Raw genomic sequence first — 11,708 nt, 5'->3', positions numbered from 1 at the left:
AGTTACGAGTTTTGGTACGCAGTTAAGACAATGTGGAAGTTATTTCGCAGTTCATGCCACCTGGAACATCATAGTGTGATGATGTGTCTGAACATCATAGCCACGCACTATTTGGTATAATACATACTATGGTGTCTCTTATCGAATTACCACTATCGTTTATGGGTTATGCATTAGAGACAACCGCACTCACTTTAAATAGGGCACCGCGTATTTCCGTTGAAGATGACACAGTATAGACTGAGGTTTAGAGAAATCTAAACTGTCGTTTCTTGAAAGTTTGGGGTTTCGACACTTATGTGAAAAAGTTTCAGTCTGATAAGCTCAAACCCAAAGTGGATAAATGCATCTTCATAGGATATCCAAAACAGTTGGGTACATCTCCTATCTCAGATCCGAAAACAAAGTGTTTGTTTCTAGAAACGGATCCTTTCTCGAGGAAAGGTTTCTCTTGAAAGAATTGAGTGGGAGGGTAGTAGAACTTGATGAGGTCATTGAACCATCACTTCAACCAGTGTGTAGCAGGGCGCAGGAAGTTGTTCATGTGGCGCCTACACCAATTGAAGTGGAAGCTGATGATGATGATCATTGAGCTTCGAATCAAGTTACTACAAAACCTCGTAGGTCGACAAGGTCGCGTACTGCTGCAGAGTAGTAGGGTAACCCTGTCTTGGAGGTCATGTTGTTGAGCAAGAGTGAACCTACGAGTTATGGAGAAAGCGATGGTGGGCCCGGGTTCCGACAAATGGCTGGAAGCCATGAAATCCGAGAGAGGATCCATGTATGAAACCAAAGTGTAGACTTTGGAAGAACTACTTGATGGTCATAGGACTATTGAGTAAAGATGGATCTTTAAAAGGAAGACAGACGATGATAGTGATAAGTCACTATTAAGAAAAGCTCGACTTGTCGCAAAGATGTTTCCGACAAGATCAAACAGTTGACTATGATGAGACTTTCTCACTCGTAGCGATGCTGAAAGTCTGTTAGAATTATGTTAGTAGTTGCTGCATTATTTATGAAATATTGCATGTAGGATGTCAAAACATTGTTTCCTCAACGGTTTCCTTGAGCAAACATTGTATGAGATACAACCATGAGGTTTTGTCGATCCTAAAGATACTAGCAAGTATGCAAGCTCCAGTGATCCTTCAATGGACTGGTGCAAGCATCTCGGAGTTGGAATATACACTTTGATGAGATGATCAAAGATTTTGGGTTTTTTACAAAGTTTATGAGAAACCTGTATTTCCAAAGAAGTGAGTGGGAGCACTATAGAATTTCTGATAGGTATATGTGGTTGACATATTGTGGATCAGAAGTAATGTAGAATTTCTGTAAAGCATACAAGGTTGTTTTGAAAGAAGTTTTCAAAGGAGTACCTGGATTACGCTACTTGAACGTTGAGCATCAAAGATCTATGGAGATAGATCGAAAAGCACTTAACGGAAGTTTCAACAAGATGCATGCCTTGACAAGTTTTTGAAAGGAGTTCAAAATAGGTCAGCAAAGAAGGAGTTCTTGGTTGCGTTGTGAGGTGTGAATTTGAGTAAGACTCAAAACCCGACCCCGGCAGAATAAAGAGAATAGACGAAGGTCGTCTTCTATGCCTTAGCCGTAGAATCTAAAGTATGCCATGCTGTGTACCGCACCTGATGTGTGCCTTGACTCAAAGTATGTTGAGAGGTACAGAGAGTGATCCATGATTGAATCACTAGCAGCGGTCAAAATTTATCCTTAGTAACTAATGGACTAAGGAATTTTTTCTCGATTATGGAGGTGGTTAAAGAGTTCGTCGTAAAGGGTTACGTTGATGCAAGCTTTGACACTAATCCGAATAACTATGAGTAGTGAAACGGATTCGTATAGTAGAGTAGATATTTGGAGCATTTCCGAATAGCACGTAGTAGCAACATCTATAAGATGGCATAAAGATTTGTAAAGAACACACGGATCTGAAAGTTTCAGAACCATTGACTAAAACCTCTCTCACGAGCAAGACGTGATCAGACCCCATAACTATATGGGTGTTGGATTCGTTGGAATCACATGGTGATGTGAACTAGATTATTGACTCTAGTGCAAGTGGGAGACTGTTGGAAATATGCCCTAGAGGCAATAATAAATTAGTTATTATTATATTTCTTTGTTCATGATAATCGTTTATTATCCATGCTATAATTGTATTGATTGGAAACACAATACTTGTGTGGATACATAGACAAAACACTGTCCCTAGTAAGCCTCTAGTTGACTAGCTCGTTGATCAAAGATGGTCATGGTTTCCTGGCCATAGGCAAGTGTTGTCACTTGATAACGGGATCACATCATTAGGAGAATCATGTGATGGACTAGACCCAAACTAATAGACGTAGCATGTTGATCGTGTCATTTTGTTGCTACTGTTTTCTGCGTGCCAAGTATTTATTCCTATGACCATGAGATCATATAACTCACTAACACCGGAGGAATGCTTTGTGTGTATCAAACGTCGCAACGTAACTGGGTGACTATAAAGATGCTCTACAGGTATCTCCGAAGGTGTTAGTTGAGTTAGTATGGATCAAGACTGGGATTTGTCACTCCGTGTGACGGAGAGGTATCTCGGGGCCCACTCGGTAATACAACATCACACACAAGCCTTGCAAGCAATGTAACTTAGTGTAAGTTACGGGATCTTGTATTACGGAACGAGTAAAGAGACTTGCCGGTAAACGAGATTGAAATAGGTATGCGGATACTAACGATCGAATCTCGGGCAAGTAACATACCGAAGGACAAAGGGAATGACATACGGGATTATATGAATCCTTGGCACTGAGGTTCAAACGATAAGATCTTCGTAGAATATGTAGGATCCAATATGGGCATCCAGGTCCCGCTATTGGATATTGACCGAGGAGTCTCTCGGGTCATGTCTACATAGTTCTCGAACCCGCAGGGTCTGCACACTTAAGGTTCGACGTTGTTTTATGCGTATTTGAGTTATATGGTTGGTTACCGAATGTTGTTCGGAGTCCCGGATGAGATCCAGGACGTCACGAGGAGCTCCGGAATGGTCCGGAGGTAAAGATTGATATATAGGAAGTCCTGTTTTGGTCACCGGAAAAGTTTCGGGCTCATCGGTAGTGTACCGGGAGTGCCGGGAGGGGTGCCGGGGACCATCGGGAGGGGTGTCACGCCCCAAGGGGTCTCATGGGCTATGGGAAGAGATAAACCAGCCCCTAGTGGGCTGGAATAAGTTCCCACTAAGGCCCATAAGGTTTGAGAAGGAAAAAACACAAGGTGGAAAGAGTTTCCAAGTGGGAAGGTGGAATCCTACTCCAAGTAGGATTGGAGTAGGACTCCTCCACCTCCAATTTCGGCCAAACCTTTAGGTTTTGAGGCTGCCTCCTCCCCTCCCTCCCACCTATATATACGGAGGTATTAGGGCTGATTTGAGACGACTTTTCCACGGCAGCCCGACCACATACCTCCATAGTTTTTCCTCTAGATCGCGTTTCTGCGGAGCTCGGGCGGAGCCCTGCTGAGACGAGATCATCACCAACCTCCGGAGCGCCGTCACGCTGCCGGAGAAATCTTCTACCTCTCCGTCTCTCTTGCTGGATCAAGAAGGCCGAGATCATCGTCGAGCTGTACGTGTGCTGAACGCGGAGGTGCCGTCCGTTCGGTACTAGATCGTGGGACTGATCGCGGGATTGTTCGCGGGGCGGATCGAGGGACGTGAGGACGATCCACTACATCAACCGCGATCTCTAATCGCTTCTGCTGTACGATCTACAAGGGTACGTAGATCACTCATCCCCTCTCGTAGATGGACATCACCATGATAGGTCTTCGTGCGCGTAGGAAAATTTTTGTTTCCCATGCGACGTTCCCCAACACTTTATTTCTGAAGAGACGTTTCAACCGTGGTATTATAGGAGCATACCACATCACCTTGGCAGGAATCCTCTTCCTGGGTGGCTCGCCCTCAATATCACCAGGGTCATCTTTTCTGATCTTATACCGCAATGCAGTGCATACCGGGCATTTATCCATATTCTCGTACTTCTCACCGCGGTAGAGGATGCAGTCATTAGGGCATGCATGTATCTATAATCCTAGAGGACAGACAAGCTTCTTTGCTTCGTACGTGCTGGCGGGCAATTCGTTCTTTCTTGGAAGCATCTTCTTCATCAGTACCAGCAACTTTTCGAATGACGAGTCAGTCACACCGGTCTCTGCCTTCCACTTCAGCAATTCCAGTGTGCTACCCAGCTTCTTCTGGCCATCTTCACAAGTTGGGTACAACAATTTCTTGTGGTCCTGTAACATCTGCTCGAACTGCAACCTCTCCTTTTCTGTGTCGCAACCTCACCGTGCATCAGAAATGACCCGGCCAAGATCATCAGCGGGCGCATCTGGTTCCCGTTCTTCATCCTGATCTTCTTCTTCATTGTCTTCCATTGCGGTATCAGCATACTCAGGGAACATAGATCTGTAGTTGTCATCATCGTTCTCTTATTCTTCATCGTCGTCTTCCATCATAACCCCTCTTTCTCCGTGCTTGGTCCAAACATTATAGCCCGACATAAAACCGGACCGAAGCAGGTGGCTCTGAATGACTCTTGAGGAAGTGTAATCCTTCTCATTCCGACATTCAACACATGGACAAAACATATAGCCACCACCATGCTTGTTCGCATCGGCTGCATCTCGAAAAGAATGCACGCCTTCTCTGTAAGCGGTTGTGCGTCGATCACCGTACATCCATGGATGGCTCATCTGTGTTATACGACAGTATATCAAATACAATCACGATCCTAAAAATTAGTACCGCACGGTCTAAACGAGGAAATATAGTTGCTAACCTTTTAGAATAAGTAGAAATAAAGAGGAAGAGGTTTAAGCGTGGCTCAGGCATCTCATATCGTAGTTGTGTTCGGTGAACTAAAGCGGTATCGCTCTAACACACATTTCAACAAACACCTCTAGTGCATCAAAAAAAGTGGAGAGCTAGCACCCACCCACAATCCTCCATCCAAGAAAAATGCAAGGAAGAGGAGAGAGGGGGGTTGTGCTATATATAGGCAGAGGACTTTAGTCCCGGTTTGAGACACAAACCGGGACTAAAGGTGGCGCACATGCGGGCTGCCACCGCGTAGCCCTTTAGTCCCGGTTTGGGACACGAACCTGGACTAAAGGCTCCTTACGGGCCGGGACTAAAGCCTCGAGGGAGGCATTGAGAATTGAGGCGACGTGGCCGGGCCTTTAGTCCCGGCCCAGAGGCAGGCCGGGAACGGGCCTTTGGCCGGGACCCTTTAGTCCAAATTGTTTTGTCCCCATTGCATAACCGGGACTAAAAGTCCTTACGAATCGGGACTAAAGTCATGTTTTCTACTACTGCGATTTAGCTTTAGTATTTATTTTACATGTGATATTTCTTTAAGATCGTTTTGCTTTGGTTAATTATTTATTAGTTAATGGATGTGCATGTTATGGTATTATGCTAAAGTTTTATCTTCTTGAAGAAAGAAGCCGCATGTTCCACAAACGTATGCATACATGTTCGTTGCCTAATCATAAAACTAAGTGCGCAAGCATGGGACCAATACGTATTCAAGCCCTTAAACAAGTATAACTTCCTGAAAACTTGAATGAAAGATTGGAACACAGGACCATAAAAAATCGAGAAATGACACAAACGAGGTTGCGAGGGTCATACGTTTACAAGGCACATACTAACACTTGCTATAATCTAGAACTTCTTCTCTGTTATTAGTTTGGACTAGGCTAAATAAGTATACTCCACAAAACTGCATTATGATATTTGTTTAGCACAAACATTCTAGAGCCCTTTATCACTACATGAAGATAATTAAAATTGACACAAAAACTTATAAAATCAAACTAGAATATCTATGTAAAACACATTATTTTATGGTTGGATTTGACTTTGTTATCACTCCATTCTTTTGCTTGAATTTAGGTTGACCGCACATACTAAAATTTTAATAACGCGACATATTTTTTATGGCAACCTTATTGAACATGGGTCGATTGCAACGAAAGACAATTGAATTATATAATAGTAAACTTAGAAAATCGTTTCAAACACGTGTGTTCAATGTGGATAGGAACAATAAATAATTAGTAAGTACGTTTGTAGTTCAAAGATCATATAAATAAAACATTAATGATAGAGAAATCTATGAAAAGCAAAAATATTTATTATAAATATGCGCCTATCAAATATTGTTATTCTTGATTAACAGAAAATGCTTATGTGATATCTGGTTTAACATGATTCATCAACGATATAATTTGGCACATTCTTAGAAATAGAATTGTACATGCATAACATGCGAGATCAATTTTAAAATGTGTAGCAAACATAAATACAATATAATGATAAGAGAGATAATATTAATGGAGCACCCCATGTAACATTGCTTAGTCTTTTTTTGTCCAATTATACCAAGACTAATTTATTACCACGCGACACATTTTATACTACCGACCACACATAAAGCTCACCCCACACAAAGTCTGACTAATAACATCTGCTTTCATGAAACAAAGTTATAATTTGAAATGTTGCTAGTCCATATACACACATATACATCATTTAATATTGGCTGATATTGGCAGGTAGTGCTCTTGAAAGATTGAGAATTGAACAAGTTGGACAATTGTATGAGGAAGATGGGGTTGCACCACACGAAACTTTGACAATGTTGCGGCCATGTAATATGATGTACCAGCGGTATAGATGCAGTTATAAGAGGAGTGAATGGATTTTACGTACCAGCATAAAAATACATAGGAATTGACGTATTTGAACGTATCTCTTCATCGGATTGATCACAGGAGACCCATGCAGCACCATCTACCTCTACAGCAGTTTCTCACCAGCATGGGCGGTGGCGCGCAATCCGCCGCCCCGGACTCATGGACCCCTTCAACCATTAGACTCCCGAACGACCAACACTCGGGGCGTCTGCCGGCGGTGCAACAATCTGTGTCATGCGCAACCCTGATGAGGTATCTTCCTCCTGCGGGGCCCCAATAGAGAGGAAGTTCGTGGCGGTGCAACGATCTATGCCATGTGACCCTGCACTCGGTATCTTCCTCTTGCGGGTCCCCGGCAAGCGCATCAGGTGCTAACGATTAAGGCAACAAACGACATGGCTCGGCTTCTCTAACCTTGGTGAGTTGCGAGAACCTCCTCCTTTCTCTCTAAGACGCTCTTGAGGCATAACTCTTAACTATGATGATGGTGCAAGTGTCCGCTACCATCAGGTTTGCTTCCTCATTTGCTTGGCTGCTGGCTAGGTTTCTTTTTCATAGCAACCTAAATCTGTCTATGACAGAATTTGTTTCTGAATCAATATCTTAGTTGTGTACACCGGTTTATGAATCAACATTTTAGTTTTTTCTGAATCAACATTTTAGTTGTCTTTAAATGAATATCTTAGTTGTCTACATCTATCTGCACTAAGAGCTTGTTTGTAAATCAACATCTTACTGATCCATCGGTTAAAGATGGAAATTATTTTTGCTTTGATTTCTGAATCAACATCTTAGCTATTTACACTGAGATTATTTCCTTTCATTGCAGGGATGGTGTTAGTGAAGACCAATTTTGCCAGGTCTTGTTTTATCAAATGAATCAACAGGAAGCACCAGCACCAGAAAGTCCACCAGTCGCTCCACTCAGAAGATCCAACAGGGGTCAAATTCCTTCCAGCAGGTATCCCTCAGATCAATACATGGTGTTATTATCTGATGGTTCAGAACCTGAATGCTTTGCAGACGCAATGGAAGATGAGTACAAGGAGGAGTGGAAAAATGCTATGCAAGAAGAGATGGAATCCTTGCATAAGAGTCATATTTTGAAGAACAAGTCGGTCTACAGAATCAAGCAAGAAGAACACACACCACATCCAAGGTACAAGGCTAGGCTAGTTGTAAAAGGATTCGACCAGAGAAAAGGCATTGACTATGATGAGATTTTTTTTTCTCCGGTTGTGAAGATGACATCCGTTAGAGTAATCCTTGGCATGGCAGCAAGCCTCGACTTGGAGATTGAGCAAATGGATGTGAAGACTGCATTCCTTCATGGTGAGTTGGAGGAAGAAATATACATGGAGCAACCTAAGGGGTTTCTTGTGAAAGGCAAAGAAGACTATGTGTGCAAGCTGGAGAAAATTCTATATGTCCTGAAACAAGCACCAAGACAATGGTACATGAAGTTTGAAACTATCATGGGGGAGTAAGGCTACAAGAAGTATAACTCAAATCATTGTGTGTTTATTCAGAGGTCCTCAGGTGATGATTTTATCATATTATTGCTCTATGTTGATGATATCCTGATTGCTGGCAAGAATGTCTCTAGGATTGCTAAGTTGAAGAAGGAGTTGAGCAAATGTTTTGCCATGAAAGACTTAGGTCCGACAAAGAACATTCTCGGAATGAGAATTGAGCGAGACAGAAATTCCAACAAGTTGTACTTGTCTCAAGAGAAGTATATTGAGAAGGTACTTCAAAAGTTCAGGATGGAGAATGCGAAAGTTGTGAGTTGTCCACTAGCAGCCCATTGCAAGTTAAGAAAAAGGCAATGTCCTAAAAGTGATGAGAAAAAAAGGAAATGCAAATTATTCTTTATGCTTCATCTGTTGGGAGTTTGATGTATGTTATGGTGTGTACAAGGCCTGACATTGCTCATGCGGTTAGTACTGTGAGCAGATTTATATCTAATCCAGGAAGACCTCATTGGGAAGCCGTGAAGTGGATTTTGAGATATCTCCGGGGTAGCACAAATCTGAAGCTTTCCTTTGGTAGTGGTGAGGCCAAGCTAATTGCTTTTTCAGATTCAGACATGGATGGAGATGTTGACAGAAGGAAGTCTACTTCAGGTTACTTGGTTACCTATGCAGGGGGAGCAGTGTCATGGCAAAGCTGGCTGCAAAAGTGTGTGGCACTGAATACAACCGAAGCTGAATTCATCGTAGTAACAGAGGCGAGCAAAGAGCTATTGTGGCTGAAACGGTTGGCTTGTGAGCTTGGTTTTAAGCAAGGCAAGTATGTGTTGTTTTGTGACAACCAAAGTGATATCCACTTGAGTAAGAATGCAAGTTTTCATTCAAGGTCTAAGCATATAGAAGTCCGCTATCATTGGATTCGATATGTGTTGTATTCCAAGCAAATGCAACTTGAGAAGGTTCACACCGATGACAATGGGGTTGATATGTTGAGTAAAGTGGTGACTAGGAAGAAGCTCAAAGTATGCCGTCGGCTCGCTGCCATGGCTGCCGGAAGGCAGTGAGACCCTCCATGATGTCGGGCGGGGGAGTTTGTTGGGCTAAGTCCCTCCACATGGAGGTGTGTTGGCAGTCCAACATCAGCCCATAAGTCCAACACATGTGAGCCATTGATCCTCGCTGCATCCAACGGTTGAGAGTGCTTTCAAGGGAAGGGAAGCAAGAAGAAAACCCTAGCCACTCCACCCCTGCCTGTGGTGGCTGCCATTCTAAGAGTGAGAAAGAGCACACAAGAGAAAACACAACCTATTTGGGAGAGGAAGGAGAAGAAGTGGAGGTTCTGTTCAGATTTGGTGCATCTAACTAGACAATATTCAAACTAGTGATTGGAGGCACAAACATGCTTGGATCGACCCCAAACTTGGTGAGCTCGTTCCTTACTTTTAGTACTTCGATCTGGTTAGCTGGTTTGAGGATTGGGTCAATGGAGCATATGATTTGAGAGTGATTTTGTCAGCTCTGACTGCTGCAATTTCAGAACAGAGTAGTTTTGGGAGACGAACAACTTGGGTAGGTAAACTGTGTCCGGCTGAGCTGAAATTTTGAAGGGATCTCAGAAACTCGTGTGTCTACTTGTCTGCCAAATTTGGTACTGTTTGGTTCAGCTGTTTAAGAGCAGTTTGCAATAAAGTGTAGGGGACAGAAGCTGTGTGTACTCTGCTTTGCTGAAATCTTGCCTCTTGTGGTTGTTGTTGCTGTTGCCAGTTGGTAATGTGGAGAGTGTGTTGTAAATTTCTTATGAATGTTGTCGTGTGGGGAAAGTTCAAAAGCAATGAAAATGACACGCACGGTTAGGTATACAATACCTGTAAGTAATGCAATTACATAGTCTAACACACACCAAGCTGAGCAAAGAGGCAAGTAAAAAGGTGATGCTAAAATACTAAATTGATCATCTTTGGTAGGGAAAGAAAAAAGTCCATTTTACTCCCTGAACAAAGTGGGTGGTTCACTTTACCCCTGATCTATTTTTTGGCTCCTTCTACAGCCCAAACAAAACCAAACCGGACAAAACAGCCCCGACTGGTTTGTCTCCGGTCGATGCTGATGTGGCACAGTCAACGACGGTTTTGACCGGAGTGGGGCCTACTTGTCAGGTTGGACTGTTATAGAGTTTTCGTTCCCGTTGCGATCTGGATCAGAAATCCCCCTTCTTCTTCTCCCCCTGTCACCGTCGATGGATCTCGGGGCAGTGCTGAACTCTGACCAACAACGATGGTCGGAGTGTTGGTGGCGGCGGCGGCGGTGGTGCAACCCATGAATCTTCCCTGACCTGTTGCTTCTCCCACGGCCGATGTCCTTCCCCCGTCCTCAAACCCTAGCTCAACGGGTGTGTCGATGCGGCGGCAGAGGCTGCGGTCTGTCTGATTTCACGGCGGTGCAGACGAACTGAGGTGAGTCCCATCCCTCCCATCCCCTTCCCTTGGTGTAGCATACAGTCTTAGTTAGGTATGTACTTGCTCTTCTCTAGTTGCTGTAGAAATATCAGTTAGCTGTTGTATGTAGGTTCTAATTGAAGATTGAATCTTGTTTTAATTTGTAGGTTAAGCAATGGATAATCTAGATTCATTAGGCATCCGTTTCTTTTACAATGGCCAATTTGAGAAATCAAACAAATATCCGTCATATGTTGGTGGTAATATACAACTCACATCTGTTGAGAGGGACAATTTATCCTTATCTACTATCAGGGAGCAGATAGCAGATATAAAGATGGCCTACCACGGTGAAGACCTAACAGACAAGCACAGGCTGTACTGGTTGTTTCCTGGAAAAAATGTTAGAGATGGGCCGAGAAGAGTGGACACTGATGGAAGTGTGTGGTTCATGGATAAGTGTACTATAAATGGTGGGGTTGTGGATGTCTATGTGAATTATGAAGATGATGTTAATGAATTTGGACAGAACAGTTTCTCTGATATTGGAGAGAAAGAGGAAGAGGAAACTAATGCTGCAATTGAAGAAGAGAAGTCAGAAGAGAAGAGTGGCAGTGATTGGGAAGATGGGCTGAGCTTGACAAGACTGAGTATGATGTACAAGATGAATTGCAACCTGAAAATGGAAATCTTCCTTCAGTAGATGTTGCACCAGATGAAATAATTAATGAATGTGAAGATCTTGATTGGTGCCAGGATGGAAAGTGAAATTTCCTTTTGATAGAAGCTTGGCAAAATATGTTCTCTTTTGGCACAAACAAAGAAGCTCACAATTGTACCATTTCACTAGACAACATAGTACCATCACATTACAAAAATATTTGGCACAGTTTTGGCAGAAATTTAGGACACACCAAGCAGTACAGTTGCTTCACCACAACAACCAGCACAAAGTAGAACTTCACACAGTACAACACTGCAGATTCTTAACACATAGTACAACAAGCCAAGTGCCAAAGTGCCAAAT

This window comes from Hordeum vulgare, chromosome 5H (genome assembly GCF_904849725.1).
Source record: "Hordeum vulgare subsp. vulgare chromosome 5H, MorexV3_pseudomolecules_assembly, whole genome shotgun sequence".
Lineage (NCBI taxonomy): Eukaryota > Viridiplantae > Streptophyta > Magnoliopsida > Poales > Poaceae > Hordeum > Hordeum vulgare.
Note: the sequence above shows the minus strand (reverse complement) of the source record.